Consider the following 14,206-nt stretch of genomic DNA (forward strand, 5'->3'; position numbering starts at 1 on the left):
TACCCTACTCTAAGATAAGAGGGTCAATGCCTTCATGGAAAAATATTTACGGTTGCTTGCGGAAACACGAATATAGCGAGACGTGCACTTCTTCGTCCCAGCCTCTTTGTTCGACAGCCACGAAATTCTTTCTTCGTGGCCCAAAAATACGGAAATAACATGGGGATATTGCCGGCCGTGGTGGCCGAGAAGTTCTAGGTGCTTCAGTCCGGAACCGCGCGACTGCTACGGTCGCAGGTTCAAATCCTGCCTCCGGCATGGATGTGTGTGTTGAGTCCCATAGTGCTCAGAGCCATTTGAACCATTTTTTTAGCATGGGGATAGATCGGGACAGTATGGAGGATTTTAAGGGCTTCGCGGAAACTTCCCCAGCGGGGGAGGGGGGGGGAGGGACACTTGGCAACAAGTAGGAGAGCATTTTGTTGCCAAGGTTGTCTCGATTACACTGCAGAGGTTTTGCTGGGAAGCGCTTACACATTCTCCATTGACTTCTATTTTTAGAGACCTGAGAAAGAAATTCGTGGCCGTCGATTTGCTTCGGAAGAAGAGGTGCCCGCCAGATAATATAACGATTGCATAGAAAACCGCAAGGGATAGACCACCTTGTCTCGCTATGGGATAAATGGGTTGACAGTTAGGGTGACTACTTTTGAAGTGATGAACAGTTCGTTTACTTTTCCTGTACGTGTCTAGTTTTCATTTGACTGCCTGTTACATATTGTGTGAAAAGCGTTCTCATTTCAACTATGTTGTCGTTACATTGTTTTCCATTGCAGCTGTACCAGGATAACCAGCTCTTGCCTATAGAAACTGAACGTAAATGCAGTAGTCAATACGTCAAAAGTTGCACCCAGTCAATTGAGTCGACTTTCACATAAAGATTACCAGTGGCTGTCTTTGTCCACTTACGTCTAAATGCTGTTATAGATGTAGGGAAAGCTTCTGTGAGGGCTCACAAATCTCCTGCTATGGGACGAATATAGCAACACACACTGATTGCAACTGTCAGTAGATGCAATACACTTGTCAGTGTAAATGTTGTTTTGATATGAAGACACGCACAAATTTGGAAACCTCTCTTTAAGCCCATTCTGTTTTTTTTAAATTTAGCACACTCTAACATTATATACTGTAATTTAACAATAAATAATAGGACAAAGACTAGATACTTTTAGGTGTCATAGTCCAACACGTAACATCGAAATTTTGGGACCATTTCATCAAAAGTTTCAAGTCGAATTTGGTAAGTACTGCTATCAGCCATGAGAATGGCTGCGTGAGCTAGCTGGATACCTGACATAGATTTAAGACGGCTGCCTTTGCCTGAAAACAACTGAATGGCTATACAAAGTAAACTTGTTTTGAGCACTTATGTACACTACGACAAGATTACTCTACCAACATTAGTACTACGAAATCATCATGCACAACGTGACGCGAATGGAAAGCAGATCGTAAGATACAAGCGACATCGATGCCTGTTGTTGCTTCATTAACGTCGGATTTCGCGGCGCTCCCTCTGGTGGGCGGGCGGGCGTCGGCAGGAGCAGCGGCGCGGGCGCCATCCGGCGTGGTCGGCGCTCCGCCTGTGGAGGAGTGTCTCTACACTACTACTGGCAAGCTACGGGCGGCGCCTACGCCGCGGACTTACTCTTCCCCGCTCGTCGGAGGTCCGGCGTCGCTTAAACTTGTCAGCTACGTGTATTCTCAAGCAATAACAGCTCTCAATGTGTGTTAATTCCCCAAGAATACGCGTGGCCAATCAAGTTGCTGTGGGCTACTTGGCCACAGGCGGTGAGGCAAGGCGAGCTTGACGACACCTGCAACACACTGGCTGGCACCTCTCCACAGGCGCGCCGCCACGTCCCGCTATCGCCTGCCCGGGCCGCTGCTCGCCGCTCCTGGGCGACAAGAGACACTCGACTGGCCGTCCCAGGCCAACCAGATATCCCAGACAAATATGCCCAACTGATGATGTAGCCCCAGCATCAGAACCTCTTCTAATTGGGTTCACATTGCTGCCAGGGCTAGTGGCAAAGAAGCTGATGCCAAATGATCTACACTGCTCTGCAAAACTTACGGTCAAGGTAGATATAGTACCATTACATATTAATACTGGTTGGAGATGAATGAAAGTGAGGGAACATGCAGCCATTGGTCTCCCAGTCGTTCACAGAGAGTTTTACATCACACATTGTGAGGTCAGAGTGACTTTAGCATAAAAAAGGTCTGGATCCAAATCATGAGCCAAACGAAGAAGGAGGGATCGACAGTATGTGTCAATCACCGAGCACTGCGATGATGTTCTTCATTACAGCATGTCCCAGAGACACCATTTGGATGACTTCACAAGGGGTATAGCAATTAAGAAACTGGAAGAAGGATGAAGTGTGACAAGTGGAGCCCAGAAGCTTGGTGCTGTTCACAGCATTGCTTCACGTGCATGAGGAGCATTCCAAATCACAGGCACTGCTGCCTGAAGGAAAGGAGGTGACTGATCATAGCCAGCTACAGCAACAGGAGTCAGTTGCATTGTCCAACAGGGAAGACAGGCCAGACATCAAATAGTGATTGCAATTGTAACCACATTTCATGGAACTTCGAGGCACAAAATCTCACACTCCACAGTGACACAGCGACTGTGTGGTAGTGGTCTCTTTGTCCAATGAATAGTACATTATTTTCTGTTGACCCCTACTCATGAGCAGCACCACATGCGAAGGTGACAACCGCTTATGGGCTCGACCAATAAGGAACGGTGTCATGTACTCCTCTCTGATGACAACAGATTTCCTCTCAGTGGTGTTCCTGCACATACCCACATAGGCGAGATGTTGGAACACGTAAAGCACCCAGGAACATTGTCGACCACCATCGTTTAGGTGTACCGTGTGTTATGGTGTTGGGAGGCATAATCCTGCGTGTGCGTACTGACCTCCAAATCCACGAACATGATATTCTCATTGGTCGACGTTCATGGGACATTGTACTTCTCCACGTGCGTCTTTTCACTTGTGTTTTCCACCCTGGCATTATTTCTATAATGACAGCAGAGTGGAAGACATATTGCATCGAGGATGTATGGCTAATGGACAGGGCTGCCTGTTCCCCTTCTTAATTCCCATCGACAACGGGTGGAATGTCTTGGGAAAATATAGTGAAGGACGTCCAGATGAACCAACGACCATCCAGCAGTTGTCAGCCGCCCTGGTGGAGGAATGCAAGGGCCTAACACTTGAATTTCTTACCAACCTTGTGGCCAGAATGCAAGCACGGTACAGAGTATGCACGCTTGTCCACAGTGGTCACAAAGGCTATTAAACAACCTTGTCCTGACTTTTGCAATGTTCAAGGGGCAGTAATAAGTTGCGACTACTTCAGTGTAATTATTGTCTTTCAGTAAAAGTATCATTTGTGTTTCTTTCATTTCATATTTCTTTCAGTTAACTTCTATACCATACTGTAGCAGTTCTTTGTGTGTATGGTCCAAGTTTCATCGAGATACGTTACTTGGCAGTGATACATGACGTGAAAGTTACTTTCGTCCTTAAGTTTTGCACACCACTGTCTATTACTAAATGGTTAACCTGGGACACGATCCGCGTGGCAGGCTACCTATGTAACAGGTTTAAAGGGCAACAGAAATATGACTTTCAGTATTTCATACAGTTGTTGATCGAGTTTAAAAAAACAGAATGCTGTCACAATCTATCCAGTAAGAAGTATAATCTCACAGAAAAAGTTTAACACAGTATGTCAAGTGTTTCAGTTAGAAACTGAGTATATTTCTTGAAGCAGCGTAACACACAGCGCACAAATTACCCAGATTTCTTCATTCATTGTTTGAGAATAAGAGCACTGAGACACTTCGAACATACTTAACACTTTTCTCACTGACACCCTCCACAAAATGATGAAACAAAATAAATTTGTTCCTTCGCACATTTTCACTGCTCATGCATTAAAACTGCATCAGACACTATATTTTAATTTATTACTTCTCTACCGCTAACTCCATTCACAACACTTTTTTCAGACAATATCCTTATATACCACTGAATATAAATGCAAAATTATGTCAATGTACCACACATAGTTCAGGAGGTATGACGTCATAAGTATGAGGTGTGTGAAAAACTACCTTTTGCTTAAACTAGAATGCAAATTATTTCGACTATTCTCATAGACTGTTTGATAATGACAGATCGTATTGACTGTCAGTAAATTTTAACGGAATTTCAGGTCTTTTGTAATCTTAATCTCTCTTGGACGCTTAATACTGAATACATAACACATTAACGCATTTGTAAAGTCATTAGCGTCTGATCCTGTTTTATACATAGGTGCAAGATTCTTTAAGGTATTAGGCGGGGGCGGTTTACTGGCATGTACTGATACTGTAGACTCTCGCCGATACCAGCTGCTGTGTACTTAGCCCCTCGTACACAGCTACAAGCACCACAGACACCCCCGCCATGTTGCCTTACGGAATTACAACGTATCGCCGCCTAGATAATATGGGACCGAATAAGGCTTCCGCTACAAGACTGTGAAAGCTTCAGATTCAGCCGCCGGTAGTGACACGAGCTTCCACAGTCGCTGCTGATACTAGGAACTAGCCGGCCACACTGGCCGAGCGGTTCTAGGCGCTTCAGGCTGGAACCGCGCGACCGCTACGGTCGCAGATTCGAATCCTGCCTCTGGCATCGATGTGTGTGATATCCTTAGGTTAGTTAGGTTAAAGTAGTTTTCAGTTCTAGGGGACTGATGACCTCAGATGTTGAGTCCCATCGTGCTCAGATCCCTTTGAACCAGGAACTATTTTCCTCTTCGAGGAAGCAAGATTATTCCGGCAATCGGGAGACAGAGAACGAAGCTCGGCTATTCTCTCGCTGTGCACATGCTGTTCACAGCAGTTCAGTTCCAGTTCACCTTTGGCTCAATTCACGCCGAGTTCCATCCTGACTGTGTGCAGCCTACCCTTCTACAGCTCTAGTCTACATCAGGCGACGCTAGCTTTATTGGTACAGCCACTCCATGTATGATATCCCTCCAAAACAGTCGCGAAAGTTTGACAATGCAGTGGATTGGGCGATAGATAACCAACACAAAACCTTTGAGGGAACTGAAGAAATCCTAACTTCTGATCTACACATCTTGTGCCACTATTTCTCTAAATGGAGGTTACAATCACACTCAAACAAAAGTTTCATGTTTGTATCTGTCCGATAGATTGGCACACAGAGCCCCCGGTATCCATTTTGAGGGAGACAAACTTCATCATAATATACATTAAAAACCTTTGGATCACGTTATGTAGGTCACTTTCTTTTAAGGATCACTTGACACGAAAATGTGCAAAGCTCAAAACCAGAAGCAACATTCTCTACAAACTCTGCGGTTTCGTTGAGGATCGTCAGCAGACACACTCCGGGTTTCAGCAATCTGTATGGTGTACTCACCAGCAGAGTACTGTGCGTCTGTCTGTCTTAATCGTCCACACGTAAGAATGACAGGCGTACAAGTTAAAGAGGGAGCATTGTTAATAGCTCAATACGATCTACTCCCACATACTATCTACTTATCGTGAGCCATATTCCACCTCCTGATATCAGACGGAAGAGCGCGCTACTGCGTGAATAATATCACCGACCTTCCAATAATGGACAACGTATTCCCTGTGGAGAGAAAAAGACTGAGGTCAAGACCACCCACTCTCATGAAAACTCAGTTCAACACCATCGATGAATGGAAACGCTGCTGGCAATAGAACTGTTCCCCACAATGCCTGAAGCTGCCTTGCATCCAGAAGAAACCCCCTGGATTCGACCAGCCGCGGGAAATGTGGACTACCTTGAGCTGCATCCGAATCAGCTATGGGTTATATGCAGACACTCTCTACAAATAGGGGAAACCTTCATCACCATCATGTGTCTATGGTGCGGGACGACAGAAAGTTGTTCATGTTGTATTGATATGTCCTGCATGTGCCTAGAAGGGTCCTTTCGACGATTTCCTCACATCAAGGACTGATGTTATACATATAAAAGAGTTTAGTATACATACTTAGCTGTTGTTGGTTTTGTTATTTTATGCTAGAGAGCTATGCTGAAATGTTGATGTGTAGTGGTTTTGTAATCTTTGTGTGTATATATTGCCATACAATATATGAATAAATAAGCTAGCCACTGCTCCGCTACTTATGAGTATTCGTCAGACTGCTCAACGACAAGTAGTTACTGACAGAACTAACACTGTTATACAGAATTCTTGCTAATTTTTTTTAGTTAAATAGTTTTTTTTCAACTTGTTAAGCTAGTCAGCGTGTTGCACACTTACCACCAAGCCATGCAACTGTCAGTGCTCAAAGTTAAGTAGTAATTTTATAAGTGGCTTTGATATATGTTTATTACTTCATTAATTTTGAGTTTCCCGTCTTATGTATGTTTTAGAGCCGTGGATATACATAAATTTGCAAAGATTGTTGGCCAGTCATCTTGTATAGGTATTAAATGTCTGTGGCTGGAAGTTCGCTTCCTCCTACCTGTGACGTTGAGCATCAAAAGGTTGTGATGAATAGGAAAGTCGCAATGCTCCACATAACGCACTAACACCCGAATTCAACAAGCTATTCCAGGTCAGCCAGACTCTCCAAGCTTGTATGCCCAACGGCCCATAATTAGAACCTGCTCTAATTGAATTCCTTCTGATCTCAATAATAAGACAAGGAAACCACCACCAAATGAGCAGTCGTGCTACTGTACATGTGTCGCTTCTACACTCCTGGAAATGGAAAAAAGAACACATTGACACCGGTGTGTCAGACCCACCATACTTGCTCCGGACACTGCGAGAGGGCTGTACAAGCAATGATCACACGCACGGCACAGCGGACACACCAGGAACCGCGGTGTTGGCCGTCGAGTGGCGCTAGCTGCGCAGCATTTGTGCACCGCCGCCGTCAGTGTCAGCCAGTTTGCCGTGGCATACGGAGCTCCATCGCAGTCTTTAACACTGGTAGCATGCCGCGACAGCGTGGACGTGAACCGTATGTGCAGTTGACGGACTTTGAGCGAGAGCGTATAGTGGGCATGCGGGAGGCCGGGTGGACGTACCGCCGAATTGCTCAACACGTGGGGCGTGAGGTCTCCACAGTACATCGATGTTGTCGCCAGTGGTCGGCGGAAGGTGCACGTGCCCGTCGACCTGGGACCGGACCGCAGCGACGCACGGATGCACGCCAAGACCGTAGGATCCTACGCAGTGCCGTAGGGGACCGCACCGCCACTTCCCAGCAAATTAGGGACACTGTTGCTCCTGGAGTATCGGCGAGGACCATTCGCAACCGTCTCCATGAAGCTGGGCTACGGTCCCGCACACCGTTAGGCCGTCTTCCGCTCACGCCCCAACATCGTGCAGCCCGCCTCCAGTGGTGTCGCGACAGGCGTGAATGGAGGGACGAATGGAGACGTGTCGTCTTCAGCGATGAGAGTCGCTTCTGCCTTGGTGCCAATGATGGTCGTATGCGTGTTTGGCGCCGTGCAGGTGAGCGCCACAATCAGGACTGCATACGACCGAGGCACACAGGGCCAACACCCGGCATCATGGTGTGGGGAGCGATCTCCTACACTGGCCGTACACCACTGGTGATCGTCGAGGGGACACTGAATAGTGCACGCTACATCCAAACCGTCATCGAACCCATCGTTCTACCATTCCTAGACCGGCAAGGGAACTTGCTGTTCCAACAGGACAATGCACGTCCGCATGTATCCCGTGCCACCCAACGTGCTCTAGAAGGTGTAAGTCAACTACCCTGGCCAGCAAGATCTCCGGATCTGTCCCCCATTGAGCATGTTTGGGACTGGATGAAGCGTCGTCTCACGCGGTCTGCACGTCCAGCACGAACGCTGGTCCAACTGAGGCGCCAGGTGGAAAAGGCATGGCAAGCCGTTCCACAGGACTACATCCAGCATCTCTACGATCGTCTCCATGGGAGAATAGCAGCCTGCATTGCTGCGAAAGGTGGATATACACTGTACTAGTGCCGACATTGTGCATGCTCTGTTGCCTGTGTCTATGTGCCTGTGGTTCTGTCAGTGTGATCATGTGATGTATCTGACCCCAGGAATGTGTCAATAAAGTTTCCCCTTCCTGGGACAATGAATTCACGGTGTTCTTATTTCAATTTCCAGGAGTTTATTTTGAGGCCCTTCACACTGTGCACTACCACGCAGGTGTGGCTGTTCGAGGCCAACCATACATTTTCCAACTAGTATACCCAACTGGTAATGTAGGATCAGCATCAAAATCTACTCTAATCGGTCTCCAGCTTTGTCAATGATTGCGTCAAGTAATCTGCCACCAAATGATATGTCGTGGTATTTTAGGCTCAACAATATACGATGTTGTTGATGTATTCTTTAAATTACTGCCCCCCCCCCCCCCCTGTAAAACCAATTTTCAGCCTATTTTGTATCTGTATTTCTATGTCAGTTTGTAATATTGCTTATGTGTAATGTTGCATTTGTCATAGAAATGCTTTGACTGTATATACATGTTTCAGTTATGTGAATTTCTGAACGATGTTGTTTAAATTGTGCTTGTGAATTTAAATAGCTACTAAATTGATTGTTAAGTAATGTACTATAAACGACTTGGACCATAATTAGGAAACGTAGGATTAATTGTAAAATATGTAGGGAAGTCTCGCAGCTGCAGAAGTAGCCTGGCGGAGTGGAAAAGGTGTGGCTGGCGCCCAAGTGGCAACTTGGTGACGAGTAAGGAGTCTCGGCTGAGCAGTGTTGTGGTTAACACCTCGCTAGCAGAAACGGATCAGTGGCTCATATTCCTGGATTTTTGAGGCCAGAACAGCTTAAGGGTAGTATTTATGGGCCTCGGATGCTGCATTTGGTGATACCATTATCATGGCATGGCTTTTTGGCCCTATAAAAATAGTATTTCGACGCTAATAAGATCAGTAATATGGCGAAGACAACAGTACTGCCATGACTGCATCGCCACCAGGTTAATAGCCACTGCAAAGTGAGCCACCAATGCCACCAGTCTTCCACTAAATTGTTTTGTATTTGGCACTCTGCAAATGGAGCAGATATTTGTGATATTTGCTTGATTTTAATAATAACCATGGTGTTACTAAAAAGTCTATTTTAACCCGTGATCATCCCAAATCACTAACTTGGACAGGATCCCTATCCTAGTGAATTAAATTCCGAGAGTCCTAATTTACTATAAGAAAGTGGATGAACTTGAATTTAACGTTGTGTTGTCATTTGCACAGCCAATTATAATACTGAGTTGGTTCAAAGACTGCTTATGAAAGCATGTTTGTTATTTAAAGAGCTATATTTTTTGTGCTTTACTTAATTGATAATTAATGATGAGAATACTTACCTTTTCTTGTACATACTGGTGTAGTTTTGTTAATGAGCAAGGTTCCTTAAACCATCAAAGTTTAAGGTTCGTCATGTACCAGCCTAGTTATTAATGAAGCAATGCAAAGGCTCCTTCAGGGCCAGTGTGGTCAGATTTGCATTCTGTTTCATTGCTTCAAACCGCGTTTGAGAAAGAATTATTTACTATGTTGTCTACTCCAATGCCAGTTGGTTAAGGCACAAGCACAGAGACCCTGTTTTAGGTAATGAAGTTATACATATCGCTCATTAGTAGACCCCTGATGTAAATTCAGATTCATTTCAAGCTTTTCCCTGTTCATTATTGCTACCAGTTTGGTGTGTGTTAGTACTTGGTTTTATAAACTGTTGAACCTGGTTCATTTAAGGTAGATATTGTGGACAGGCGTATGTTGTTGTTTACTATCTCATTGGCCATTCGATTACCTGACTTACAAGTCAGTAGCACATTTAACTGCAAGGTTAGGTTACTGTGTTGTAGTGTGAATAGATATAAGGAAAGAGTTTAGTGTGTGTGTCAAGGAAGGTTAGGTTAGCCTTAGCACTGCCTTCTGATTTATTAATTTTGTTTGACACAAGACTATCTAATTAGGTTGGCAACCTGTTTTAATGTGTAATGTTACAACTTGCGTTTGTGCTGGGAGAACATTTGTTCATACCGACAGTTTACTATTGTTTATACTCTGCTGGAGTGTTTCGGAAACGAACACAACTTTGAAACTTCCTGGCAGATTAAAACTGTGTGCCGGGCTGAGATTCGAACTCGGGACCTTTGCCTTTCGCGGGCTAGTGCTCTACCAACTGAGCTACCCAAGCACGACTCACGCCCCGTCCTCACAGCCTTACTTTTGCCAGTACCTCGTCTCCTGCCTTCAAACTTAACAGAAGCTCTTCTGCGAACCTTGCAGAAGTTTGGAAGGTAGGAGACGAGGTACTGGCAGAAGTAAGGCTGTGGGGACGGGGCCGGAGTCGTGCTTGGGTAGCTCAGTTGGTAGAGCACTTGCCCGCGAAAGGCAAAGGTCCCGAGTTCGAGTCTCGGCCCGGCACACAGTTTTAATCTGCCAGGAAGTTTCATATCAGCGCACACTCCGCTGCAGAGTGAAAATCTTATTCTGTAAACATCCCCCAGGCTGTGGCTAAGCCATGTCTCCGCAATATCCTTTCTTTCAGGAGTGCTAGTTCTGCAAGGTTCGCAGAAGAGAGAGCTTCTGTTAAGTTTGGAAGGTAGGAGACGAGGTGCTGGCAGAAGTGAGGCTGTGTGGACGGGGTGTGAGTCGTGCTTGGGTAGCTCAGTTGGCAGAGCACTTGCCCGCGAAAGGCAAAGGTCCCGAATTCGAGTCTCGGCCCGGCACACAGTTTTAATCTGCCAGGAAGTTTCATATCAGCGCACACTCCGCTGCAGAGTGAAAATCTCATTCTGGAATACAACTTTGATTGTTCTGTTTCCACTAGGTTATATCACAGTCACATCTCAAAGATTCCTCGCAGAGGTATAGCGCTAGCGGCTAGCATCGATTGCCGTTTTAAGGCGACCGGTGTTAGAGTTGCACCCCCCCCCCCCTCTTGTGCTCTTGATAATGAAGTCACTTATAAGTGGTATATGGCTTAGTCTTACGGGAAGTTAAGTGAATAGTTATTGGTACTGTTGCCCCCTGTGAAGATACTGCTTTATTGCCAGACCAGATAACATTTTTCTCTTTATTTCTAGATGATTCATTTACTCTCTACGCTTATCTTTGATGGTTTATAATATTTCTTGTTTTGTTGTATGGTCGAAATGTAACTGTTTCTTGCTATATTAATATCGCTACACGAGTCTCTTTTAAATGAGAATGGAAAAGTGTCAGTGCACGTTTGATCTTCCCTGCAATGCTTTTGAGAAATGCGCGGTGTGAAACCAAATGTAATATGTAGGAATATTGTATGAACTGTGATGCGAGAGCGTTATCAATACTTGGCAGTCGAAGAGTGACACTGAGTGGGAATGCAGTGTCCTGGCATACGCGCGTGTTTGGCGTAATCGTGCTAGGCAGCTGCACCAAAAATATGTGAGAGCGTTATTGTTTTTCGGTCATGGTGTGAACAAAATTTCGACATGGACGTTGTGGAAGAAAACGTAAGGCTATAAATACTGCTAGTTTCGGTGAGTACTATAAACAGCAGTGATGTTCCTTACGCGAATGTACTGCGACTGTCGTGGTCAGTACCGACCTGTTTTGCACGTAACTGAGTTGCACGAACTATCGTACTTATTATTTCTATTATTATGACTAAAGAAACGAAACGGAAGATAATATTGATGCCTGGGGAATCATTCACTAAGCAGCAGGGTGTATCAGCTGCAATTTCATGACTGATGGACATACTTCAATTACGCCGTCAGTACCGACGCGTCACCAACGACGTCACATCGCAAAGACCAGGCAAATATAAGCTGCAAAGCCAAATACTCTCCCTGTACAGTCCCTGGCAATATTATTGGACGCACCCTATGTTTTTGACAGTTTATTTGTTTATGGAGTTTGATTTTGTAAACTGGCACACCTGTTATTGTTTAATGGGTTCAGCACTGTTAAAGAGCTATTACTGAATGAAATGAGCTCATTTATTGTGCTGTATCATTCTTGCGAGAGCTGATTGATGGTGAACAGTTGCCAGTTACAGTTTTGAGAACAGCTAGAGCTGACGTGGTTCACGTGTGAGTGCATTACTAACAGCTAGTATTTTTGGTTTCCTGGTGTATTTATCACCTGTAGCCACTAATAATAAAGTTTGCTGGTTACTGAGTGATTTTAGATACAATAAGATACGAAAATAACGACTGAGGTAAGTGTTTGAAACCATAAAAGATACCGGAAATAAAAGCACTGATTCACACCAATACGTATTCACATCGGAAGATTTTTCGAAGAGCGGGCATAACGGAATCACCCGTAATGCGTGTAAAGAAGAAAACTGATTCTGGTAAGGAATTAGTCCATAAAAAGGAAAACAGAGGTGGCAGAAAAGCAACATTTTTAGCAAGGTCTGAGCGCTCTTTGAAAACGATATGCCTTGAGAAACAGTTTGCTTGTACAAAGAAATTTAAACTAGAATACAGTGGCGTTATCGCATCTGAAAGAACTCACAGCCGGGTAAGCCTGCCTGAAAGCAAAAATTAACTCCTGCTATTATGTCAAAAGGTCTTGCATGGGCAAGGGAGTACTAGCATTGACATCTGAACTTCTGTAAACCTGTGACTCATCATTAAATTAGACAGGATCTGCTTTAATACAGTTGTGATAAATAAATTTTCGGAGATCAAGGCCAATCCTAAAGCAAATGTTAATGGCTTTTTCATGTCGTTTCAGGTTTACTATATTGATGAGTTCACATTCTAACTTTTGGTAAGTAAATCTCAGTTAGTGTGAAGGCTCCCTGGTGAAAAATGCCATCCCGATTGCAATGTGCAGACTGTGAAAAATTCCCACCATAGTCATGAAATGATCTCTCATCAGTGGCAAAGGCACTGGACGTCTGTACTTGACTGAGGGATCAATGCGGAAAGATCAGTACAAGGAAGTGTTAAAGAGGAGGACACTGCCTCAAATAAACGAATGGTTCCCTAAAGGAGGACGATTTGTGTTTATGCAGGACGGAACTCCATGCCACACGGCATTGTCAGTATAAAACCTTTTTACAGCACGCCACTTAGTTACCCTTGCCAGGAAATTCACCTGACATGAGTCCAGTTAAAAATGTTTGGAAGTTAGTGAAAAGGAAAGTGGCAAAGAAAACAATCAAAAAAATTCATCTCACTGAAGAGATTACTCAAGTCTGGTATCATCACCCACAAATGCAGGACACTGTGCAAGCGTGTATATTAACAGTATGCCAAGGCAAGAATTAATAGCTGCTTAAGGGGGCGTGACAAAGTGTTAAGAAATTAGTGTTACTTCCGCTTATTGGACATATTTAAGAACAACTGCTACTGATATTAAAACTGTGTGGCTTATCCGTTATTAATAATCTGAAGTTTTTAAGGAAATTACAACACTTCATATACACTAATCAAATAATCTTAGCAGTTTTTTGTACCTCCTAAAATCGTCTAATAACGTGCGCAGAGACTGTAAAGACTTAAAGCGTCTCATGTAGTTTCAGTTTTAATTCATCTCTCTTTGTGACACACTTTTATCAATATTTGGTTTCTTTAAGAATAAACGTAGTTTCTGTACAGTTTCTTCGCAAACAGTGTTGAATGACAAACTTTAGATTTTGCTGGTGTTATACAGATATGATTTTATGTATATAGACTGAAGCAGCGAGTGAAAATTTGTACCATGGCTGGGAAACGAACCCGAGCCTCCTGTTTACCATCTACATCTACATCTACATGGATACACTGCAAGTCACATTCAAGTGCCTGGCAGAGGGGTCATCGGACCACCTTCACAGTTCTCTTTCATTCCAATCTTGTATAGCGAGCGGAAATATCGAATACCTACATCTTTCAGTACGAGCTCTGATTTCCCTTATTTTATCGTGGTGATCGTTTCTCCCTGTAAAGATCGGTGTCAACAAAATATTTTCGCATTCCGAGAAGAAAGTTGTGATTGGAATTTCTTGAGAAGATTCCGTCGCAACGGAAAACGCCTTTCTTTTAATGATGTCCAGCCCAAATCCGGCATCATTTCTGTCACACTCTCTCCCCTATTTCGCGATAATACAAAACGTGCTGCCCGTCCTTTATAACTTTTTCGATGTACTCCGTCAGTCCTATCTGGTAAGGA

General features: G+C 44.3%; 1 non-coding gene across 1 annotated transcript; it reads left to right on the plus strand.

Annotated features, from left to right (window-relative positions):
* Positions 1–10,406: 10,406 nt before the first annotated feature.
* On the plus strand, positions 10,407–10,481 carry Trnas-cga (transfer RNA serine (anticodon CGA)). Its single transcript has one exon. It is a non-coding gene; the product is annotated as a tRNA-Ser (tRNA).
* Positions 10,482–14,206: the final 3,725 nt, after the last annotated feature.

This window comes from Schistocerca nitens, chromosome 6 (assembly GCF_023898315.1).
Source record: "Schistocerca nitens isolate TAMUIC-IGC-003100 chromosome 6, iqSchNite1.1, whole genome shotgun sequence".
Lineage (NCBI taxonomy): Eukaryota > Metazoa > Arthropoda > Insecta > Orthoptera > Acrididae > Schistocerca > Schistocerca nitens.